This window comes from Nomia melanderi, chromosome 14, assembly GCF_051020985.1.
Source record: "Nomia melanderi isolate GNS246 chromosome 14, iyNomMela1, whole genome shotgun sequence".
NCBI lineage: Eukaryota > Metazoa > Arthropoda > Insecta > Hymenoptera > Halictidae > Nomia > Nomia melanderi.
The window spans coordinates 8,973,531-8,996,744 of NC_135012.1; the positions used below are offsets into that span (position 1 = coordinate 8,973,531).

The 23,214-nt window shown below is 37.6% G+C and overlaps 1 long non-coding RNA gene across 2 annotated transcripts in view; it reads left to right on the forward strand.

Annotated features, from left to right (window-relative positions):
* LOC143175255 (uncharacterized) overlaps positions 1–23,214 on the forward strand; it is a 129,821-nt gene that overhangs the window by 17,047 nt on the left and 89,560 nt on the right. Inside the window, exon 1 of one of the 2 annotated variants that reach the window (XR_012999996.1) lies at positions 8,778–9,731. The exons of the other annotated variant lie outside the window; for it this stretch is intronic. This is a non-coding gene — a long non-coding RNA (uncharacterized LOC143175255). Of the gene's footprint in view, positions 1–8,777; positions 9,732–23,214 lie in introns of those variants that run through there. 2 annotated transcript variants of the gene reach the window in all.

Below are 23,214 nucleotides of genomic sequence, written 5' to 3' on the forward strand. Positions count from 1 at the left end.
TAGCCTCCTGAGGGGGCTTAACAAAGAGGCGGCTCGATTTTATTGCCAATTAGAAACTCACGTTTCGATCGGTCTGTTTAATACTTTTTGCGCGTGCTGTTGCATGGAGCCGTTCGATTGTCGTGTAAAGAGATTTTGTTCTTTGTTTTAAGAATTTTCCTAGTGTACCTTAGTTATAATTTTTTAAATTGAGAGTTAGGGGTTGGGGATGATTTTTGACGTTGTCGTGAAAGGTTTAATTGTAGTTTTGAAGAATTTGATTTTTCAAAGTTCAGTAGAGGTTATGTGATATTGATTAATATTATTTACTAAATATTTCATATATTAATAAATGTAATAGAGTATTACTTTAATTCGAAAGTGATAATTTGTATTTATTAATTTGGAATAATATAATTTCAGTTTCTATAAACCCCAACTGTCAACCCTAACTCAATAAAATAAAACAGTTCCTTATCTCAAAAAAGGTAGTCAAGCAGTTTCCATAAAATTCATTTTCAAAAGAAAACAAAGTCACAGAATATATGTCTTTCTACGCTGTTCAAAATTTCCTCCGGCAACTTTTCCTTCCTAGCGAGCTCTCCAGACGCAACCTACCCCAATCATTCATCGATTCACCCCGCACATCAATACCCACGCGGAGACACACATCGTCGCGCCTAACATCTTTACCATTTCGAAACGAACGCTTCCATTTCCTTAATCGCGATCATTAATAACAGCCGGGGGAACAATGGCGGGCTGATTCGCGTCGCAATCCGCGCTGCGCGTCCCGGTGTATCGCGATAGGAAAAGCGTCAAGACACACGCGCCCCAACGGCGCTGCGCGAGGTATCCATAGAGCCCGGTATCCGGTAGCGTAGCAACAATAATAATTATCGCCGAGAACTTTCCTATTCAGGGTGACGGGCGACGCAACGCCACGCCTTTATACGTCGGTGGACGTTTAGCACGGACGCTGCGGGGGTTGCTAACTTGTATGTCTTTATACTGGGTGTTTCCTAAGTAAATCTATGCGGGAAAGTGAGCTAACATTAGGTTCATTGTACTGTTTGTTGTATTGTTCCTAGAAAAATTGATGTTCAGTTAGTTGGACCCTGGAAATTGGAGGTTTCAAGTAAAGTCCATGTAAACATTTGAAGGGGAATGTTTGTGAAATAAGTTCGTCAGATTTGCGAGTGTTTAATTGCACAGAATGCATATGATGTGAAGAATTACATGAAATATTTAAGGTGTATTGCTTTTTATAGTATTTCTTATAGAAAATTATTTACTACCGTAATTGTATTTTTTCAATTGTCTTCTTGAAAAGTTGAATTTGTGTAATGATTGACTTTTTTTGCATTGATGCTCACAAAAAGTGGAAGTTGTTAGTTACGAATAAATATATTGGCTGATTTTTATTAGAGTTGGTCGGAATTTAATTTGGTTACATATTAAGGCTGATGACTAAAATGCACCATTTATTCGATTGTAAGTTATTAATAGAAATTATTAATTAGAACTCACAACAATGACCTCAATTTCGATTGTAGATTAGTATCGATTGAAGATTACAAAAGATAATTCGTTATTTGATCGACGGCTACATTTGAATAAAGGTTAATGATGTGTAATCAGATTACGTTTTACCTAAATCTGATTCCTATTAATACGCTGGAAACTTTGTGAAAATGTGGTCGTATTAAACTGGACTTACTTATTCTGCATAATTAGAATAGTTCCAAAATAAATTTATTATACATTTTACATAATATATTTAATATAAAATCATATTATTAGATACCGCATTCTTATGCAAATTCAAATTTTCAAAAATATAGTTGAAAAACCGGAATTATGGTAGAAAATAGTATTTTCTAATGAATACCACAGAAAAACGTAAATCATATGTCTCTATCAATATTTTCTTCCTTTCTTTTTCTTATCTTAAAATATTTCAATGTCCATCAACAGTACATTTTGATCAATACATCAGATATTTTGAAAATGAGGTCTCCAAGACAAAAAATTGCATTCTATATATTTAACAGTAAGTTCGTGGAACCTACCAATTGAACGAATATTATATTTGAAATACTCATATATTATACGAACCATCTCTGTTTCCTAACTAAAGATCGTGCTGCTCAAACATTTGGGTTAGATCCAGTATTCATTTAACATTACAATCAATTATTAATATTTCACCATTATTATTATTCTTATTTTATTACTATATATCTAATTATTACTATATATATCAGTACTATTAGTATCGTCAGCATTACTATTACTTTCTTTCTTAGGTCCAGCATTTATCTAACATTTCAACAAATTATTTCATCTTTACTATCAGTATCATTACTATTATTATTTTCTTCAGAACAAAAGTGGTCTTACAACAAGTAAGTACCAAATTGTACAAACATTACGTGGAAAATGTCCAGTTATCGTCCTCCCTAATTTATCCACGATTTCGGAAACACCCTGTACGTGTGCTACGGTTTCGCGCGCGCGTCTCGCGCTCTAACGGTCCGGGGGGTGAATGTCTGGAGCGTCTCTGTTCTCTCGGTGGCGCCGGCCGGTGCGAGAGAGAAATTCCCTGGAGAAGCATAAAGCCGTGGACAGCCGCACACCGACGCCACCCTCTTTTCCGGTGGCGTCCTGACGCGAAGCTTGCGCTGCCCGCGTTTACGTGCTCCGTCACAGCGCTCGGTTACACCGAGCGATGCGCCACCGACGACGACGACGACGACGACAACGCAACGAGCACGCCGTCATACAAGCAACTGTTGCGTCCGACGCTGACAGACCCGCGACATCCTTTTTACTTGTGCCACACCGCGACGCCTCGCGCGTGAGAAAAATTGCTCTTGCCGCGCGCTGCTTCGGATCGTACAATTAGGGGGAAAAAGTTCCGAAGTTGAAGATAAACGATCGAAAGTAGCGAATCTTTCATTAGCTGTACAAGTTGGGTTCGAATGATAATGGGGGTGGGAAGTGATTTTTTATGGAAAAATGAGAAAAAATGTTACGTATACGAGTGTACCAGTGACTTACCAATTTTGTTAATCGTCTATTACATTCCGTTCCTATTTGGAAATTTCATTTGAAATGTTCTATAGTTTAATAAGTTAACACTGTAAATGTTGAGTACGTTGGTATATGTGTGGAGTTTAATATTGTTTATTAGTATCTTCTTATTTATTTCATTGCCACATTAATATATCGAGATAATGAATAATATAATGAATCACAGTCATATATTCTTTTTTTAACTCGTTAAAATTCATGCAGTAGGGGGTTAATTTGAATTTTGTATTTAGAAAATCGAGTTCAATTTTTGTTTACTTTATTCATTTATTGAATTAATTCTGTACATTGGACTTGCATTTGTTGCGTGGGATGACAGCGATCGAGCGAAAAGGGGTTTAGCTACAAAATTAATGAACGTTGGTTTGGTAAGTGTAAAGAAGATGTACATATTTTATGGGATCTGTCTTTGCAGTGTGTTAATCCAGATTGATGAGAGCAGTTCCATCAACAAAGGAAATGTTTATAGAATTCGAAAATATATATCGACGTTTCTATATTTTGCAGATATCCCATGCCCTTATTTTTACAATATGATTCGCTTCAAATTATTAACGCTCACTTTTGATTGGTTCTGCAAGAGACTCCATGCTGAAATTTTCAAAAAGCCAAAAGTGAAGAATTAAAAAAGAATACGAATCTGTCGAATATATCAAACAGAATGGCTCTTTAAACGATGCTAATGTACCTGCATAAGGGAGATAGGATGTTCTTGCCGCTTGTTTCTCGTAACTAACGTCGAACCGATACACGACTCCGCCCACACCGGCGGAGCACTCGAAGATAGACGCTCGGTTGATTGGGACGAAATTCGTCGAACGGCTTCGGAGTTTATGTCGGAAAAGTTGGAATAAATTGCACTGCTCGGAATAGTTGGTCTGGTTTGAAATATGCTTATGAGAAATAGTCGATGCTGGGCTCGTGGACCGAGTTCGTTAATGAGGTCTTCACATTTATCTTATTTGTTCAGATTGTATGTTTGTTTATGGGGTCTATAAATATGCTTTACCCATCAAAATTTTAACGAATACCATGATCAACTGTAAATGTTTTTGGAAAGAGAAGGGATCACGTTTTTTAAATTTGATTTCATTTGTTTGATACTTTAATTTTTACGTTCATCATAATTGAATAACAAATGTTCGTTCTAGCACGACCATTAATTTTCATTTTATTTATTTCGAATACGAAGCAGCTGAAAGAGTCAATTTAATACAGTTTCTTTAGTTCTCATTCATTAACGGTACTCACGAAGGAATCTAAATACTATTTAATATAAATTTCTTTAAATTATTGTATACGAAAATACATTTGTAATTACTTCTGTTCAACGAGGAATCTATATCTATATACGTATCCAATTTACATTATCTTCATATAATTGGAAATATTTCCAATGCCATCAAACAGACAGCTCGTATCACTGAAAATCTAGTTCACAGTATTTCGGTTCCTATCATTTATTCAGCTACAGTCGAAGTGAATCAATGCATTTTTGAAAGTAAAGATATCACAGCTTCAAGTTTATCATATCCAGCTAATCTCGAATTCGATTTTTGAATCAGAACTTTGGTATAATTTCTGAAATAAATTTCACAGTTTCCCAAAAACTGTCTTGCAAGGTATGGATTTCCTTTAAATAACGAACAATAAGTTGGAGAATTTATTATATTACGAATGAGCTGTAACGTGCGAATGGCACGATATAATGCACTGATCAATCGATCCCGTTTAAAGACAAAAACACGTCTGATTGTACGGTAATCTATGAATCCCATCTCCATCTCTACATGCTCTATAATACATATCGTAGAGCGGAGGGTACATAACGCAACTTGTGAATCGTTTCGTATCACGATAAATTTCTCTCGGCCCAGAATACATCGGAATGTTAATGCGATTCGAAAATAGTGTCTGGTATTACCGTGCCGTCATAAATATTTAATAACGACTGCTGATATTCATTAATGGCAAATGCATCTCCGCGGTAATAAAATCCCAGATCCTAATAAAGTTTGTTGTACCAGGATTTACGGTTCCGCGATTTGGAAAAAAAAGAAAGAGAAACGTGTAACCGGTTAATAAATTCCTATCACTGTTAACATGCTTTTATTATATAAATCTGAAACCCTAACAATCCGTTAGGAAATGAGTTTTTAATCTGTTCTGAATGAAACGTGGTTTAAATACTAAAAGTTCCTTGACGTTGTTGCAGTATTGATTGACGTTTAATGATGTCTCGTTTTGCTATTAAAAAATTGCTTAACCGTATTTACTTAACTGATCCGATTCCAATTATGCACTTTTAAAAATGTCATTTAATTCCAAAATACATTAATTACAATAATAAACTAGTGTGGAATTATAACTTAACCCTCATCATATCATCGAACGTTTAACTTTCACCCTTCTAAGGATGCCATTTCACATGAAACTCCAAAAAACTCACAGAACACAAACAAACCTCGATACAACACAAGTTTCAAGTTTCCACAAATTAATTCCAACCGACCGTTCCTGCATAAACACCCGGATCATACGGAACAGCTACAAGCAAACTGAAAGTAATTACATATTAGAGACACTGCGCAAAGGCCACGGTTGTACGAACCGAAGACAGATGGCACAATGGGATTAGCCCGGCGAGAAGTCGGCAATAGCAAAAACCTAACAAAAGCGTTCATTTATTTTCAACGTCTACATACCCAGTCATCTACTAGAAATACGCGAGCGCGTGGCTTTCGTTCCGCTCCGTTATGCCCGCGTGTTCATGAATTTTATGCGCCATTGTTCAGCTTTCGACGTAACGAAAACGTTTGAGTCGCGGCGCGCATCCCTCGTCAGGATGACGATCTCCATAAAGGGGGACGTTTGCTCTGCGGCCGCGAATGTTTTCAGTACTTCTATAACAGTCGCGCACAAATGTAGAAAATGAACAACTGTTGCACCTGCGCTTTGTGCAATTTCTTTTTGTTTTTCCTCCCCGCCCTCCCTCTTTCTTCCTCCTCTCCTCCCCGGTTCTTTCGCTTTCTCCCTCCCTCTCTCTTTCTCTTTTTTTTTTGTTTTCGTCATATGTACCGCCGCGAACCGAACGCACACCCCTTTCTCTCCGCTTTGTCTTTCATCTCTGCACCGCGGGGGTTAGGAGGGTGGTTTTGCGGTGCCAAGGACGGGCGTGACGTCGCGACGTCAGCGTTCTCTAACACGCGCGCCGTTTGACACTGACATTATCGACGAAACAATTGTTTCCCATTCGATTCCGTCGTCATTCGAATGCGAAAGAATTTGGGGAAAAGGGAGCTGAAAAGCCGCCACGGTGTCGGAACGACACTCGACATCGCTTTCAACAATTTCGGTGATCGTTTGATCGCGTAGATAACGGGCAACGCGAATGATTCCTGCCACACGGATGGCGTTCCGTTTGAAAAGACGGCGCGGCTGTTGTTCTTTTTCCCTGTATCGATTCAGCTCGGGAAGGGGGTTGGATTTAATTAGGTGGAAAATGCGCTTGTGCTTTGGATTAATATATTTGGAGCTTCTGGGCGTTTTGTATTGTTGTACAGGGTTCGTTTAAATTTCTTTTCAATTTTTTCTTGTGCGTTTGTGTACTATGACAGACAAATAATGCAAATAAACATTGAAATTAAATCAGTTCCCTAGTAGATTACTCCAAAATTAGTAAATAAAACGTGTAACAATTCCGTAAATAAAGTTCATTTTTATATAACGAAACATAACTTAGTATTTGTAAGAATTAAAATAATTCTACTCGATCGAATATTTTCGTTTACAATTACACTGCTACATAAATTCGCTCCAGAAACGTGGTAATTTTTAATTCTAACGTCGGGTCGCGAGGCGAATTTGTATTTTTCAAAGCGCAAACCCAGTTCTTTTACTTCCAGTTTATTCCGTTAATTTGCTGCGTGAACGTTTCCCGCGGAATACGCAGAAATTGGGGGCGTGTACCCTTGGGCGAATGTACAACAACGTGTTTTATGTTTTTTAGTATTAGAACGTTTGGCGAGGTTTCCTTCCGCGGTGGAACTTTTGAGAGGCAATTGCCGGCACGTAAGCAAACTAAATACGCAAGGAAATTCTCGCTGTTCTTGCAGGTTCTGAAAGATTCACAACTGTTGTATTCATCCGCCGCTCACTTTTGTAACGGTTTCGTGTCAGTGCGTTCGCATTTTCTTCATGCCGTGCTTTCTTCCCTTGAAAAAGGATACGTATTTTTGCAATTCCAGTCGTGCACCGTCGTTTTTTCTCCCTCACCTTCCCTACGCTGTCAGCAGTTTTTCGGCTGTTGTTTCTACGAATTTTTGCCGTTCGCGTAAACTCCTTGGAACGTTACCGCCTTTGATAAAAGCGTGCTACACAAAGTAATAGAGTATATGTAAATGCTGCATGAAATAATTTGCATTACTTTGCACGTTGTTCCTGTGAGAAATAGTCGTAACGAATTGAAGTATCAATAGTTATAAAGAAGTCTCTTTTTATGTGACAAAAAATCTGTGAAATAGAGAGAAAGAGTTTCTAATGGTAGGTTTTCGGAGAAACATATTTTTTATAACAGTTTATAAATAGATATGTTTTTTATATTGTACAGTCTAGATTGTTGCTGAAAAATCTGGCGCGTCCCTCGTATTTTCATTGTTAAATTAATATTATTTTCCTGAAAAAATAAATATACTGCAAATGTAATTTTTATTTTCAATTACGATTAAGTACTATTTCACTGTTTTAACGGAACCGTATTGCCAATGAAACATTTATTTACTGAACCTCCCGCTTTATTGAGTTACATTCATTTCATACAAATTAAACATTCAAAATTCAACATTGCGTTTTCGCAGTATACAGTATACAGTCATAAAATAAATCTTAAAATAACTAGTAAAAGAACATTTTACTTGTTTCGTAATAAACAATATACTGCACTTTTTCAAACATCAATTCGTATATTAAAAGTTTCAATTATTCTACAGACTTTATTTTTAAATATTTCCTGATAATGTCATCTCTCCACAGAAGTTCCTCAAATTTTTATACCTTTTACCCCAAGCAACCAATTTACATTTATACACACACGTTACTTACATCCGCGCGACTTGCAACAATTTCCCACTACCCAGCCTCGCGAGACTTAAAAAACAAACAAGAAAATAACCGTGCTGCCGCCGCTAACTTGTTGATCGCAGAAATCAATCTCTCGCCAGCGACGAAAAAAAAGATGGGGGAAAGAAAGCATAGCAGCGAAATAAAAGGTAGCGTCGGGCTCGTATTACGTTCGAAATCTTTTTCCCTCCCGCCCGGCGTCCTCCGCAATGGAACTCTAAAGTAGCAATCGTCGGCGCGCGGCGAAGTTGAGCGTAAAAAAGGAAGTTTCCTCGGCGTCCTGCCGAGGTATATACTTACCATGCCAGAAGATTCACAACTGTTGCATTCGTCTTTGTTCATTTTTCCACCCTTGTTTCCGCTTCCTTCCTCTCGGTCGTATCCTTCGCCGTGGAGGGAGGCACGCGTCAAGAATCAGCGGAAGAAGGAAGAGGAACAAAGAGGAAGAGAGAAACCAGCGGTAGAAGAGGAGGACGAAGAGAGAAGGAGCGAGGTGCGTCGAAGAATCGCAAGGAAAGGCGAGGGGCGGAAAAGCCGAGCGAAACGAAACGGCAACGGCGAACGACGACCGTGAGCGCCCTCGACGAGCGGCGTCGGGACGTCGAGCGTCGCGGCGCGCCGTGAAAACCGTGGCACGACGGCGTTCGAGTCAGTCTGCGTCCGCCAGTCGTCGCGACGTCCTCGCATCGCAGTGACTTGCGCCAAATTTTCCCGTTTCGTACGTGTTACACTTCCACCGACACCCCACCAAACAAAGGATAACACAAGAGCACGCCGAGCTCGAGGTGTACGAAAGCAAATCGAGAAAAAGGAAATTCAAGGGAGAAAATAAACTCAACGTGTTCGTTTTTTTATTATCGAAAACGGTCGAGGGAGTCGTGTTCCGAGGAATCGCGAGAAGTCCGTAGTTTCTGGCCAGAGTTTCCTGTCGCTGGAACCGATTGCCGAAGGGGGTGGCCAGCCGGAGTGTCCTTTCAGAGTATCGAGCCCGGTGATTTCGAAAGGATTTCCTGGACAACCGCGCGATTACGCTCGACCTTCGCTGTACACAGGGTGCCACGAGGACACAGAGCGAATTATCCCCGACGTGGTCGCTCGAGGCAGCCGTCGGAGTGCTTTCGGAGGGGGTCACGACGGTCACGTTCGCTAGGAGAAGCCTTCGGTGTCGGTGAACATCCGCGAGAATCGGGGATCCTCGATTCTCTCGCTCTCTATCGGCCGGTGTTTCGCTTTGTGCTCGCATTCCGACGCTTTCTCACCCCCGTTTTTCGCACCTGTGCGCTGACTTGGCACCGGGACACGGGAAAGCAACGCCGCGCGAAGAAGAGGAGCCGAGCCGAAAAGGGGTGAGCCAGAGGAAACGCGCGGCGGTCCCGCGAGCGTGACGAAACGAGACCCCTTTCTTCCGATTTTTCCGGGGCACCGTTGTTTCCTCCCCGCGCGAATCACGAACGGAGTTTCTGTGCCTGCCGTTGGATGGATCGCCGCCTTTGATACCCGCCTCGATATTCGTCCGACCGTACGCCTACCATTGTTCGGTGAGTAATTTCAAAAGTAGACGTACCGACGAGGTCCTCGCGTGACTTCGATACCCTCGCGGACTCGTTACGGGAAATTAGCGTTTAACTGGGCCTGCCGGGATTTTTGCCTCGTTGGCTGAAAGTTACTTCGGTTGTGCATGGAGTGACGGCTTTTTATGTCTACGAGGTATATTGGGACATTGGAGCTTTTGCCGGGACTTATGAGTTTTACAAGGGAATGTGTAAGTATTGATATGCTTTATTGTTAAACTAGATCTCTGCAGACCTTTATTTTGATCGGTTCTTGTTAGGAAATATTGTCTTTGATTGTGCATGGAATAAAGTTGTTTAATGTCTATGTTGGGACGTTGGGTTTTTTAGAGTACGATGTTGCGGGTTTTAGAGAGAGGAATATGAGAAGTTGAAAATGTTAATGTTAAACTAGATATCTACGGATTCTTATCTTGATTAGTTCTTGTTAAAGGGCACTGTCTTTGAATGCCTATGAAAACAATTGGGATATTGGATTTTTTATGAGAAAATGTGGTTTTTAGAGAGAGGAATATATAAGCATTGATACAGTCTAGAATAATTATATGTAGAGAAATTTACTGATAATTAAGGAGGTTGATGCCCAATTCTGTCTCTCTAGATTTTTAGTATTATTGCTTGTTAGGAGGAATTGTTTTCGATTGTGCATGGAGTGAAATCTTTTAACGCGTATGAGACAATTTGGGACATGGAATTTTACATGAAAAGGTATTTATGGTGTTACGAGACGGGGATATATAAATATCAATGCTCTGTAGAATAATTATACTGAAGGAATTTACGGATAATTGGGAAAGTTAGTATCAAATTCAGTCTCTTCAGATTTCTATTGTGGTTCTTTCTCATCGGAAGAAACTTCGTTCGAACGTGCATGAGATGAATGTTTTGAATATCTTAAGATACCTTGGAACATCGAATTTCTAACCGAGAGAAATCCGTAGTTTCTCGAAATGAAGGTATATAAGCATTAATGCCACGAAGACTAATATTTGGATTTTTCAGAATTAATTTTCGAGAAATGTATTCAACTCCTCCGAGATTTTTGCCCCACTTGCTTCACGTTCCAAGGAACTTCCGTTGGAAGTGAACAACACAAAAGCTTTGAATACCTTTGAAATAAGTCTGACCAGTCTCCGTGATGAACATCGAATGTAGAGCAAAAGGAAACTTCTATTTCTTGAAAACGAGAAATCCGTAAAGTGACCTACCAGTTCAATAATCCTTTGCAAAAGTAGACACGAAATATTTTTTCCCATCCCAGATTACTTTTCAATACATAAAGAGCATACAAGCTCGAAACACAGACAACAATCGAAAACCTCTTTCGTTCCCCGAGAAGTCCGAATTTTCGACGAAAGTAGTTTACACGTCGACTTCCGTGTTTCCCAGTAACGAACGGTTCTCCTCTTGGAAACGCGCGCGAGGGGGAACGATCGACAATAAAATGCCGATGTTCCACGATTAATTGATGAATTATTTTCATCGTTTCTTTCCCGGCGTTTTCGACACTTGTTTTCGCCTATCAATTATCCATCGGTCTAATGGGGGACATTAAAACGCGAGACGTTTATAATCGTCCTCGAGCCGGATCGCTCGTTTCGATACTCTTCGATTCCATTTATCATTCGGCCGCGTAACGATCGCGGCACACTCGCCGGGATATTGCTCCCGGGCGATGCACAATTAAAATAATAGACTCTCGGCTGGTTTCGAGGAAATCTTAAGAATTGCATTACCGGCTCGGCAAGAGTCCGCCGCTGTATCGCCGTTTTTTCCGTGTGCCTCGCGTGTACGTGTGAGCGTGCCGAAGAGATTTGCGTAGACGACCGTTGCCGGATTCATTTTCACGCGAGCCCACGGCGTGACAGCGGCGACGGCGGTTTTGAACAAATGTAATTAAATTCTTTCGACGCTAATGATCGCATGCATTTGTACCTCCTCCCGCCCCGTGCAAATGATATTTAAATTAGTACGCGGCCTGTATATTAATCGCGCCAAACAGAACACATTTTCGTGACGATTGTGCGACTTCCGTGAGGTTGTTAACTGATCCAGCAACGGTAATAAATTCCTTCCCGTGTAATTTACATTCTGCCCCTGGAACACTTGAATATGCACCGTGTCTGGTAAATCGTGTCGCAATCGCTGATAAGTTTATCGCCCGTAAGTAAATCGGCGAAAGAAGTTCGGAATAAATTCGTTTGATCGATTGCTCGGGTCTACGAGCGAATCGCTTCGAACGTAATGACTATTTTTTTTTTTTTTTCATTTTGCTCACGAATGCGTAGAGTGGCTCGAGTAATTTTGTTTTTGATGCTGTTTCCCGGGAGAAATCAGGAAAATTGTCATAGAGGTGAAACACGAAAATTTTGTTTAATGGAGGTATTTAGCTTCACTATATCGCGAGATAATCACTTTTTCAGCACTTTGTTCCAATGTTTATATTTGAAACGTAACTCAACTATCGGGTTACGTATTATCGACGATTTATTATTATTCTTGACGAAGGATATTTCAAAATATTTAATATACAGAATACAGATTTGAGAGTGCGAGTTGAATAACCGATAGAATTGAAAATATAATAAAAAAAAATTACGAACGGAAGTGACAGACATAATTAACAAGTTCCATGTGTGTGTACAATATCAGGACACTACGTAAAGGTCGTGCCTCCCTTGTTCAAGAGAAACAAACGTATAAATTTCCCTACTCGCTTCGCGTGAGATTTCACAATTCATTAATTACTGGCGAGAATACGACGACAGAAAGTGTCCCGACAAAATCTGAATTGTTTCGTCGCACCTACGGTTTTTAAACATAGACGACAAAGTGCACGAACTCTTTGCAATACAGCAGACCTTAAAATTTTACCTTACATGTAGTTCTTTCCTAAATGTTTCATCGAAATAATATTTCTTCTCTCGTTCACTGAATAAATTTTACAGGATAACATAAGTTTAATCTTTAATATTTATACAAACGATATTACACAAAATCATCTTCGAAGATTCGTTTAACAGTAGAATCGTGTCTGATTATTGTTTGCTCTTTCCACTTGCATGAAGCATTACTAGTGATACGATACTGTCCGCGTTCCGTTGTTCTCTTTGCCTTCTATCAGCATATGTGAAATTATAGTGCAGAACAAATAATAATATATCACTGGTAACGTTTGTATAAACATTAACTCGAGTAGTCGTAACCAGTAATGGACAGACACGTGAGCTAAATGGTACTCAGACGCACGTGTATGCGGTAAACCGTGGACAAAGATTTAATCGGGAACGAAGCCCGATACGAAGAATTTTAATTTCACATTTTTTTTCCTTTTATTTGCATATAGAATCATATGTGTGCTTGTTTAATTATAATTCCGTGTGAATAAATATGCGTTTGAAATGTGCATCAAAGTGGGATGGATTGCGCAAATAGTATTAACCCTTGTTCAATAAATTCAGCTCATTTCAAGCCAGCATTAGTTGCAATGGTATTCAGGCATATTATGTATTTTCTTGTTTTTAAAATTTGTTTACGTAATTCTACACATATACAGATACAAGATACAATATATCTAATTAAAGGTATACATAAAATTCAATGTATCATTCCTCGTTAAAATTTGCATACGATGGAAATTGAAAAATATTATAAGTCAAACTAGTCATTTTTTAAAGATCGAATAAATATATTTGCTACTTTCTATTTATTACGTGAAAAACTACTTTCGTAGATCCTGGACAGTTGTTTCTTATTACCTTTACTTGATATCATCTTCGTTTGATTATGAAATCACAAATGATAAATTGTCCATTTTATAAAAAAAGGAAGCAACATTACTGATTCTACTCGCAAATTTGTTCCGATATTTGGAGAACACTCGGCGCAAGATGTAACGAGTATATTTTTCGTTAAAAATAAACATTTTGATATGCATGGAGGATTTGCGTTCTCCTTCCTCATGTATATATATTCATATATATATATATATATAAATATATATATTTAATATTATATATATATACTTTTTCAGTTTTTGAATATGAATATGAGGGGAATGACAAAAAGGAGTAATTAATATCCGGCTTAAAAATGAACGACCAGGAGGAAATTTTGTCCGCGTGCGCGGAGTGATCCGCGTTGCAACGAGGGAAACGCGAGCGAATGCGTTAATAACATGCAAATAGAACCGAAAATTTCTCGCTGAAAAATTGTGAGCCGCGCCGCGCGGCCCGGTTCGCCGACTAGCAATCGTAAATCAACGATTCGGATTCAGTGGCGCCTACAATTTAAAATCAACCGGTGAATGAAATTAATTACGGTACAGAGCCGGCCGGTCGGCAGACGTTCGCCGGACTCTTTATGGTAATGCGTGCAAGTTGCCCGGCCACTGGGAATCATTTCGTGTTCCATCATTGTCGTGTCATTTGCATCGGTACGCTCTTGCCAGTGCGCTGTGCGTGACTCACGTTTTCGAAATGCCAACGACGCCGACTCGAAACCCTTCTTCTGCACCGCGAGAAATTTGAATTGACGATACCTTCGGATAGCACGTTGAATTGCTACTAATATACTCCGTGTCAACCGGTGTCAAAGCTTTGACACTTTAGCTTTTTTGCTACTTTTTTGCTACTCACACGCATACTTAAACCCAGTCGATTTATTTCCAATGCTGTTCGGTGTACACTTGTATTTAGTTTTAGGGAAATGGATTAAAGTAATCTACAGCGACAGAATTCGTTTTATATTTATTTTATTTATTATTGTTATAATAAGATTCAATTTTTATAATATTCTGAAGTGTGGTACTTTTCCAAGTATTGAATTATTGAACATTTTTCGATGAAATATAGATGATATTCTTTGAAGCTAGTGAGGAAATATACGTAAATTAAGAAACAGTTATTTTATTTAAATATTTCATATATCGATGCATTATACGAAGGTTAATATTATATATAAATTTTATAATGTTGCTGTATATAATCAAGTGGTGATAGTAATTCTCGAGTACGAAGGATTAACCCCTTGCCAAATATGATTTTGATTTCGACTAAGTTCGACTAACGAGTTTTACCATCAATAATTTGTAAGAAATCCGAAAAAATGTTTCGTTCATACATTTTTATAGATAGGTACATATTGAAAATAGTAGAATAGTCTTCCTCTTCCATCCACGTATAACGAGGAGCATCGATTTCTGTTAAATTAACCTGAAAATCTTCACCACGAGTTTCACTCGTTATTATAGAGCAAGGGGTTAACGTTTCACTTCCTACCGTACAATGCGCGGTTTCCCTTTTATTTGCGAGAAAAACCGCGGCGCTCTGTTAATTATAAAAAACAGAATGCGTAAATACACCGCTGGAATTATGTAAAGGGTACATCCGAATTACGAGGATGGATAATTTTTCGATATTAAGGGATTAATGTGGGCGCCATGCATTGAATATAAAGTATTATTCCTTAATGTAACAATATTTTGGTTGAATTTCGTTTGCGTCGTGTCTCGAGGGATTCGACGTGTTTATAATTCTATACTCACTAAAATGAGATTTTAGATATTTCATTTCTTATTATTTAATCTCTGCACGCAGGAATTTATAAAAATTTATACATTTATACTTTCTTCAAAATCGTTTTTCGGAATGTACGTATATATTTTCGTATGGGAAAATAGAAAGGGTATGAAGAGGTATGAAAATAGAAATTCGTATAGGAATAGAAAGAATATTTCATTTTATTACTGGAATAGATTTGAATATTGAAGTTATCGTTGATTTCACTGCTTTTAGTTCCTATGTCTTCAACTAATTCCCAGATCTCGCTTCAATGTCCCGCGGGATTATGTTTCGCTGGCTAAAACGTCAAGAAAGTACAAAACAATCGACCACACGAAGTCAGTGGCCTGGCGGTGGCTATATTAAGAACACAGGGCGCATTTGAATATTAATTTCGTTTGTTCGTCCAGGGAAAATGAATTCTTGGCTCACGCTGTTCCCAAGAGCGCGATTGTTTTACCACGATCATCGGTGGTATTAGCGTGAAAGTTTTTCTTCTTGAATAACCGTTTAAAAGTTACGGGCAAGTCGATCCTTCGATGGAGAAATCGGAGGAAAAAAGTGTAAGTGGTTTCCTGGTTTAGTTTCCGATACCAATCGTACAATGTATCGAATTTCAGGAGGCGTTTTAATCAGTTCGTATCCTCGAAAACTTTCATATTAAATAGAACTTTCTCCATGGTCAGTTGTCGATTTGGTACACTACAATTCCACGAAGCAATTACTTCGATCTTAACGAAATTTTATTCTTTACTTCCTTGGGGATTATTTCTTTGAAAGAGTTTCTTATATAATTCGCAATTACAGATCTTCAATTATTACTTTGTACAGTTAAATTAAAATTGTTACGATTTTATACATTTTGTTTTGAAAATACAATACTGAGATGAAGATACTCGAAGCGTAGGTATTGATTCGTAAGAATGATGTTTTGCTTCGCTAGATAGCGAATTCTTGGGTTCATTAAATTTGAATTACCATCATTTCTTTATTATACGTTCCGTTACAATCAACGAGAATCTACAGGCAGGATCACTGAATTTAAATTCCTATAGGTTCTCATTAAACACTTCCTCTTGTCGTTCAATTGAAATAATTGTCTCATTGAGTTCCATCTTGCGTAAAGTTCTGAAGACACAATAGTAATTCCTCTCTGCATTTAAACGACATCCAGTACCTTTTCCTATTAAGAGGCGACATTCATCATTAATTCCGCCGGTGTTCAGCAATGTATACACTCGTCCATAAGCCGACTGATAACTACATCAATCTTCAGAAGTTTGTCTCCGACTGATTTCGCAACATACCTCTTTTCTTCAATTCCCAACATCAATCTCAAAATTACTTTCACATATCCGAATGCATTTAATGCAATAAAAATTCTCCATTTTTCAACACCAATAATCAATAGTTCAAAATGTTTCAATAGACCTTCGAACAACAATAACAATTGCAATAAGGCAAGTCTACAAATACAATTACACGACAGTCTGTCGAAAAGTGTCGTTTAAAATCATTAAAAAAAATACAATTGATATTCAACGTAGCGTATATTTTGAAAAATCTACCGACAAGTTTTCACCAGAAAAAAACGTAAAGAATCCACACTGAATTTCATGAAAATTCGTCGGCGTAGCGAAACGCGATCGAAATACCGCGATCGGTATTGTTGCGGCTTTCCAGGAGCGCGGGAAAGTTTCATGGACATTGATCCGCCGGTTTACAAATTCCTCGGCGAACCGTGGGCGGACAGCGGGCAGGCAGTAGGTGAGAAACTTCCTAAATGATATCCCGACGTTATAAGTTCGCAACGAAGTGTTTTCACCTTTAATCATAGCTCGCGAGTTACCGGCGAAGGCAAAAGAAGTTCTGGCCGCGCAGCTTTGTGTTTCCGCGGGTCGACCATTGGACGGTATCCATTCTGGCCGGCCGTTACGTCTTCTTGTCAATTTTTTACGAAGTTGTTCATTCCGAATCGGCCGGGGAAGTAATTCCTCGGTGCGGCTTCTGGCCGAGGTAATAAAGAGCGGTGGATTATTGATGTTATCGAAAGCCTCTTACAGTGAAAGTTTATAAATTTGCCGGCAGCCACGCGAATTGTCGGCCCCGGAACGGTGTTAAGCGCCTCGAAAGCCGATTGATCTCGACGTGTTTTATTTAAGGCAAATCAGGAAAGGAAATATGGGAAATTCAACGTTGCAAGAATATTCTGGCTGAGCTCATTGCGGCCATGAATTCTGTTATGAAAGCGTTCAACTGTTTTCCAATTGGAAAATGTTTCACCGTTGGAAACTTGGGGATCACTTTTAATCTTTATGATTTATAAAAGGTAATTGGAAGAGTTGTAATTTGTTTGAGTGTTTCGATTAGGATTCGGTATCGAAGTTAATAAGAAAGAAGGAAATTCATTTAATCGGCGAGGTATAAAATAATACGAAGCAGAGGTTTTAATTAATGAAATGTAACTCTTTTTGATGATTAAGTTAAGTGGATCTTGTGTGATCTTAATGTTTCGAGAGCGACGTATTTAATATTATCGTATGCTGTTGATTAAGTAATTAAGTTTCGGTCCGGACTTTTATCGACGAAATGTTAAAGTTTTATTTGCAGTGTTGTGGAGTGATTTTTAAAAATAAATTAAATATTTCACAGTCTGCAACGATTGTTTTATTATATGGTTAACTTGATTGACATTTTAATTCGAGTTTGATTCGATGAATCGTATCTGCTGTAACTGCATAAAGGTCGGAGTTTTGTTGCGATGGAACGAAGTGGTTTATTTATTTAAATGGAACACCACCCCGGGATAGATTATTGTGTTATAAAATAAAAATTGGTTGCTGGGAAGCGTCGGTATAATGCGATCATTTCCTATTACTTGGTCACCGTGGTCTCCATACCGGGTTCAGTTTATAATGGAATGAAAACATTGATATTGATAACCGTACGTGGACGTATTAATCTGAGAAGTATTTCAAATTTATGCATTCTGGGCGTAAGCCTATTAAATTAATCGGTTGTTTTATTCATGACCTGCTATTTCCTTCAAGAAGAAAACGTAGACTTCGTTGTTTAACACATTGACTGGTTCCAAGTATCTTTACAAACTCACAATTTATTTATTTTATTTGAAATTTATTTTTTGTATTTATATGTAATAAATTATTATTTGTCTTATTTATTTGCATTAAATAGAAGAAATATTAAAATTTCTTATTTCAAATAACGTATAAGATCTTATTAAATCACAGAATTATTTATCACTCAATTTATAAAAAACTTTTTTAGATCATTAAACTTTATTTCAAAAGTTTTTAGATCATCAAACTTTATTTCAAAGGAGCCACTTTAATCAAGAAACGAGAATTTACTTGAAAAGTTAAGTTACAAATTTTATCTTTTAGACGACTAAATAGGAACACTAACTAAAGATACAGCCAAGAAATAAACTCCTTACAGAGTGTTATTAATTAAAGAATTTGTCCATGCAACTGCTAATCGATAATTATTATTTAAACATGAAATATAAATTTCGTTTCTTTTTATAAAATCAACCAATCTATAACGTATCACAGAAATCAGAGACCATATTTCTCTTCTAACATTCAAAATAAAACTTCGCAAAAATCATAATGGCGAAATAAAAAAGTCCACCTCAACGATCAGCTAACATTATTCTGATTACTCAATTCACGAATTCAAACTGAATATTATCCTCTTATTATCAACTGTTACACTTTACAGTAAACATAGACATAGAATATGTCCAGATTTTTCTCTTTCTCAATAAATTAATAACATTAATACTGCCGGGCGGGTCGAATCGACCAACCTCAGAATTTTCATTTTGCAAGTGTTTCTTCAATTATGAAGGCGCTTTTAGTTAAATCCAAGTATTTTCACGGATACAATACTAGGCGACCCTTCGAATCTCAAAAAACGTGTTCCAATTTTTATAAAAAGCTGGAAATAAATCGCCCTGGTCGCTCAGCGGTTTTAGTGTTAATGACAAAGTAGTCGTATCGATTATAGAAAGAAATCATAGGGCGAGAGGTTAAGCTTCTCCTCGCCCAAGACTTCAATCGCGAACGAATCGATTGTCGGCGAACGACCCGAGCAAAGAACATTCGACATTCCTAGCAATAAACCAGTATCTTAACAGAATTTTCCTGTGTAAGACCGCGCGACTTGCGTCCCTCTGTTTTCCCGCCATTGTTTACGAACGCTCCACCCGAAGGAGAAACATTTCTGACCGCTTGCACGCGCGACGTCCTCTAAATGAAAATATCAAACATAATTTCCAACGCATGTACGCATTCAATACCCCCGTCTCTGTCCTATTATGTACACTCGGGTTCCGCAAAAAAATTCCGGGAAAATTCTCGAGCCACGGGAGTCTTCGACGGGAAGCAGGGGACGCCCGCAAGAAAGCTCGTTTCCGATGCCGTGTATACCTGCTGAATAAATCGAATAACGCGCAAGAAATATTCCCGGCTGTAAACCGTTTTCGTTTCTTATTTTCCTCCTCCTTTCTGATTTTTTTTCCGCGTTTCGTTCGACAAGGTCCTCGCGGAACTTTCGAATCCGGAGGAGAGCAGGGGTGTTCTTGTAGCGGGGTTACGAAGCTCATTACGACCACGACTCGCGTGGGAATAGAAGTCAAAGTAGGGAAAAGCGGCGCGATCTGATGCGTTTGTGATTTGTAGTGATAGTTGTTGAATCGATTATTGTGATGAAACTGTTGTTTAAGGTTATAAGTTGCGGCATAGTATTTAGGAATTCGATGAGTCGTTTTAGTTTCAGTTTTTCAATATTTTGTTTCAAGTATTCGTTGAGTATAATATTACGATTGAGAAGATCGTCATTCAAACAGCTGGTAGCGAACATGTTAATTAATTGTTGAGGTGGGAGAATGGAAGAGCTAGTGTCTCTTGGAAGATAAATTGCTTAAACGTTTAAACTAAATGTAACGAGATATATAACATAAAAAACATTGCTCTGCTCAGGTATATAAACAGTTAAAGGTTAACATTGAAACTACCGAGCAATTGAATTGACTTTTTGAAATTTCTCCATGGGAACTCCCAGAGTATCTATTGAGATTTTAATTGTTTTATAATTCAGTTTGCGTTTTACTGAATCGAGTTCTTTAATAATTTATCAGAGAAACTTCTGTTATCTTTTTAATAATTGCAACATGAAGGAATCATTTTGACTCGTCTGGTAGTTTTAGAGTTGAAAGGAAGTATAATGAAATATATAATACAAAAAACGAACGAGTTTCTCTCAAATGATAAATATTCTTATATTATTACCTATATATGTAAATTAGGATGGCCCAAGAGTAATTTGAGTTACTAAAAGATCAACAGGAATTCGTAACTTATTCGAATTTGTTAAGTATTGTCACATTCAGTTTTCTATAATAATATTATAAGTATACAAATATTCCGAAGATATTTTTAAAATACACTAACATAGTTTATTCAGAATGCAGAATCGTTGTTGGTATTGATTAGATCTATTATACGCTCAATTGCCTGAGGCTGAAGGTGACTGAGGTCCTTATACTTGATATTGTTCGGAGAACTGGTGATTTGTGGATCATCGGAACCCCCGGTGAGGTTAATTATTGGTTAAACGTTTGAGGCGTAAGGTGCTTCAAACAACCTGAAACTGTATTAACTAAAACAATGCGGTACTGTCACTGTCGACAATGTAATTATGATAAGAGCATTAATGTGAGTCGTCCAAGAGGATCAGAGCTTTAGAAAAATTCCGTATAATTCAATCTTAGCAATCAGTGTTAAGCATGTGTCAGTAACGAACTGAAACTCATAAAATTAAAACAATATTGATATTATTGGAATTTTCATTGTATATACATGATAGGTGGAAAAGACGTTAATTCCTCCTACATTTATTAATATTTTCAAACGTTTCCATTAATTTTTTCCAAGTTTATATTCCAGTTTTTATTTTTCAAACTGTGTAAACTATAGGATTAAAGTAATTGATGACGATACCAGTTAAACTCTAGTGTATGTGACACAAAAATTAAATATTTCTTTCGCATAATCTATTATATTATTGTGATAATTATCTGTCGTGCTCACAATTTGCATTGTAAATATCGTCTCCAGTAATACAAACATACCATGGATGAAATATATTTTCTATAAAAGCGAAATATTTCTCCAAGGAATGCCTGCGCACAGAAGATTTCGATCAGGAGGGATTTAAAACGATACAAAGGTCGATGCAAATACACGAGTATTTTAATCCGATAGCATTGCTTGCGCATAGGGAGTGGTATTAGTATTTCAAAGTTGACACTGGGATCCAATCAAAGCAATCGATACAGTAAATTCTATGCACAAAGCGCGTTTATGCAGTAACGATAAGTGCCTCGCGTTTTGATCTCGATTTTCCGAGATACGCCGCGCCCCGAACGCAAACAACTATTGTTGCTGGGACTGGGTTATTACGACTGATCGTCCGTAGAATTGCGGTATAAACTATCCAAGCCAAATAATTTACAATTCTGTCGTTGCTGAAACAACGTACAACGAAGCGACATATTTAGATGATTCGTCTCTTCGTTAAAGAAATACTTATCAAAGAAACTATAATAGAATAATAAATAATCCATATAATACGAAAATATAGCAGTTAGCAAATTTGATTCAAACCGAAATTAATATAAACTAAGTCCTATAAAGAAATAAGAAATAAAAGTTCTTACCGGAATCTGTATTTCCTTTCCAGATATTTGTAATTCGTTTCGCTAATTTTCGACGGTACTCGATTTAAAGAAGAATTATGAATTACGAATCGGGACGTGTGTACTTATCTATCTCGTTTGATTCGATTTCTGTACGTTTTCTCTTGAATCGGCGTTTCAGTTTTAATGATTCCCCCATCGAGCGACGGAACATCTCTGAACTTTGCGAATTATAAAGAAGCAATTAATCACTTTCGACGAAATGTATAGCCATCCATTTGGCGGCAGGTTAAATCGACGATTTACGAAAGACCAATTTCAGGGGCTTCACGTCTATTCATTAATTAAATACTATTGCTCGGCTGTGTATCGACGTTATGATACTTATTAGCAATGTGTGTCATTAAGCGTTAGCTGTATCGGCCGTGTCATTAGTGCGACTTCTATTTCACAGTACAAGTCCGGAAGCGATATTGAAATGCTTTGATTTTCGCGAATTCCATGTTATTATGAATTATAAACCGCTCGGGACCGCTAAACTGCCAAACGAAATTATTGCCACGCGTGTCGGACGTCCAGCATACTTGCAATATGTTGACCGCACAGTAGGTATAATTAAAGATCTTGATTAAATATAAAGCATATTAAAGTAGAACACAATGAAAGTTAATCAACGATATTTATGCCACTGCGAAATCATAAAGGAAATGGAGAATGTACTATCTTTGTAAAATATCATATTTTCGTTATTGCATTGGAGTACTAATTGACAGAAATATTATATGTTATTATAAATTCTGATTAGCAAATAATATCAAGTCTTAATTTATCAATTAATAGTTTGTAGATTCTAAAATTGTTTCAGATAAAATATAATTGAATAATAACTAATATCATTTTTTAAATTACACGTTTTTCATAATTTTCTATGAATCTATTACTTTTATCCATTAATTTATATTATAATTCATTATATTTTCTATTCTTTAAACGTTACTTTCACCTCGAATGGAGATTATTTTTTCTTAAAATTCTAAGTCACAGGAACATATCGAGGAAGCGAAACGAAGTAATTAGCAAGACGCTAATTAAGAATGAAATTTCATTAACATTCCTTTTTTCATTGCAGCAAATGGAACGTGTTTATTCCAAAAGAAAGGCAAAC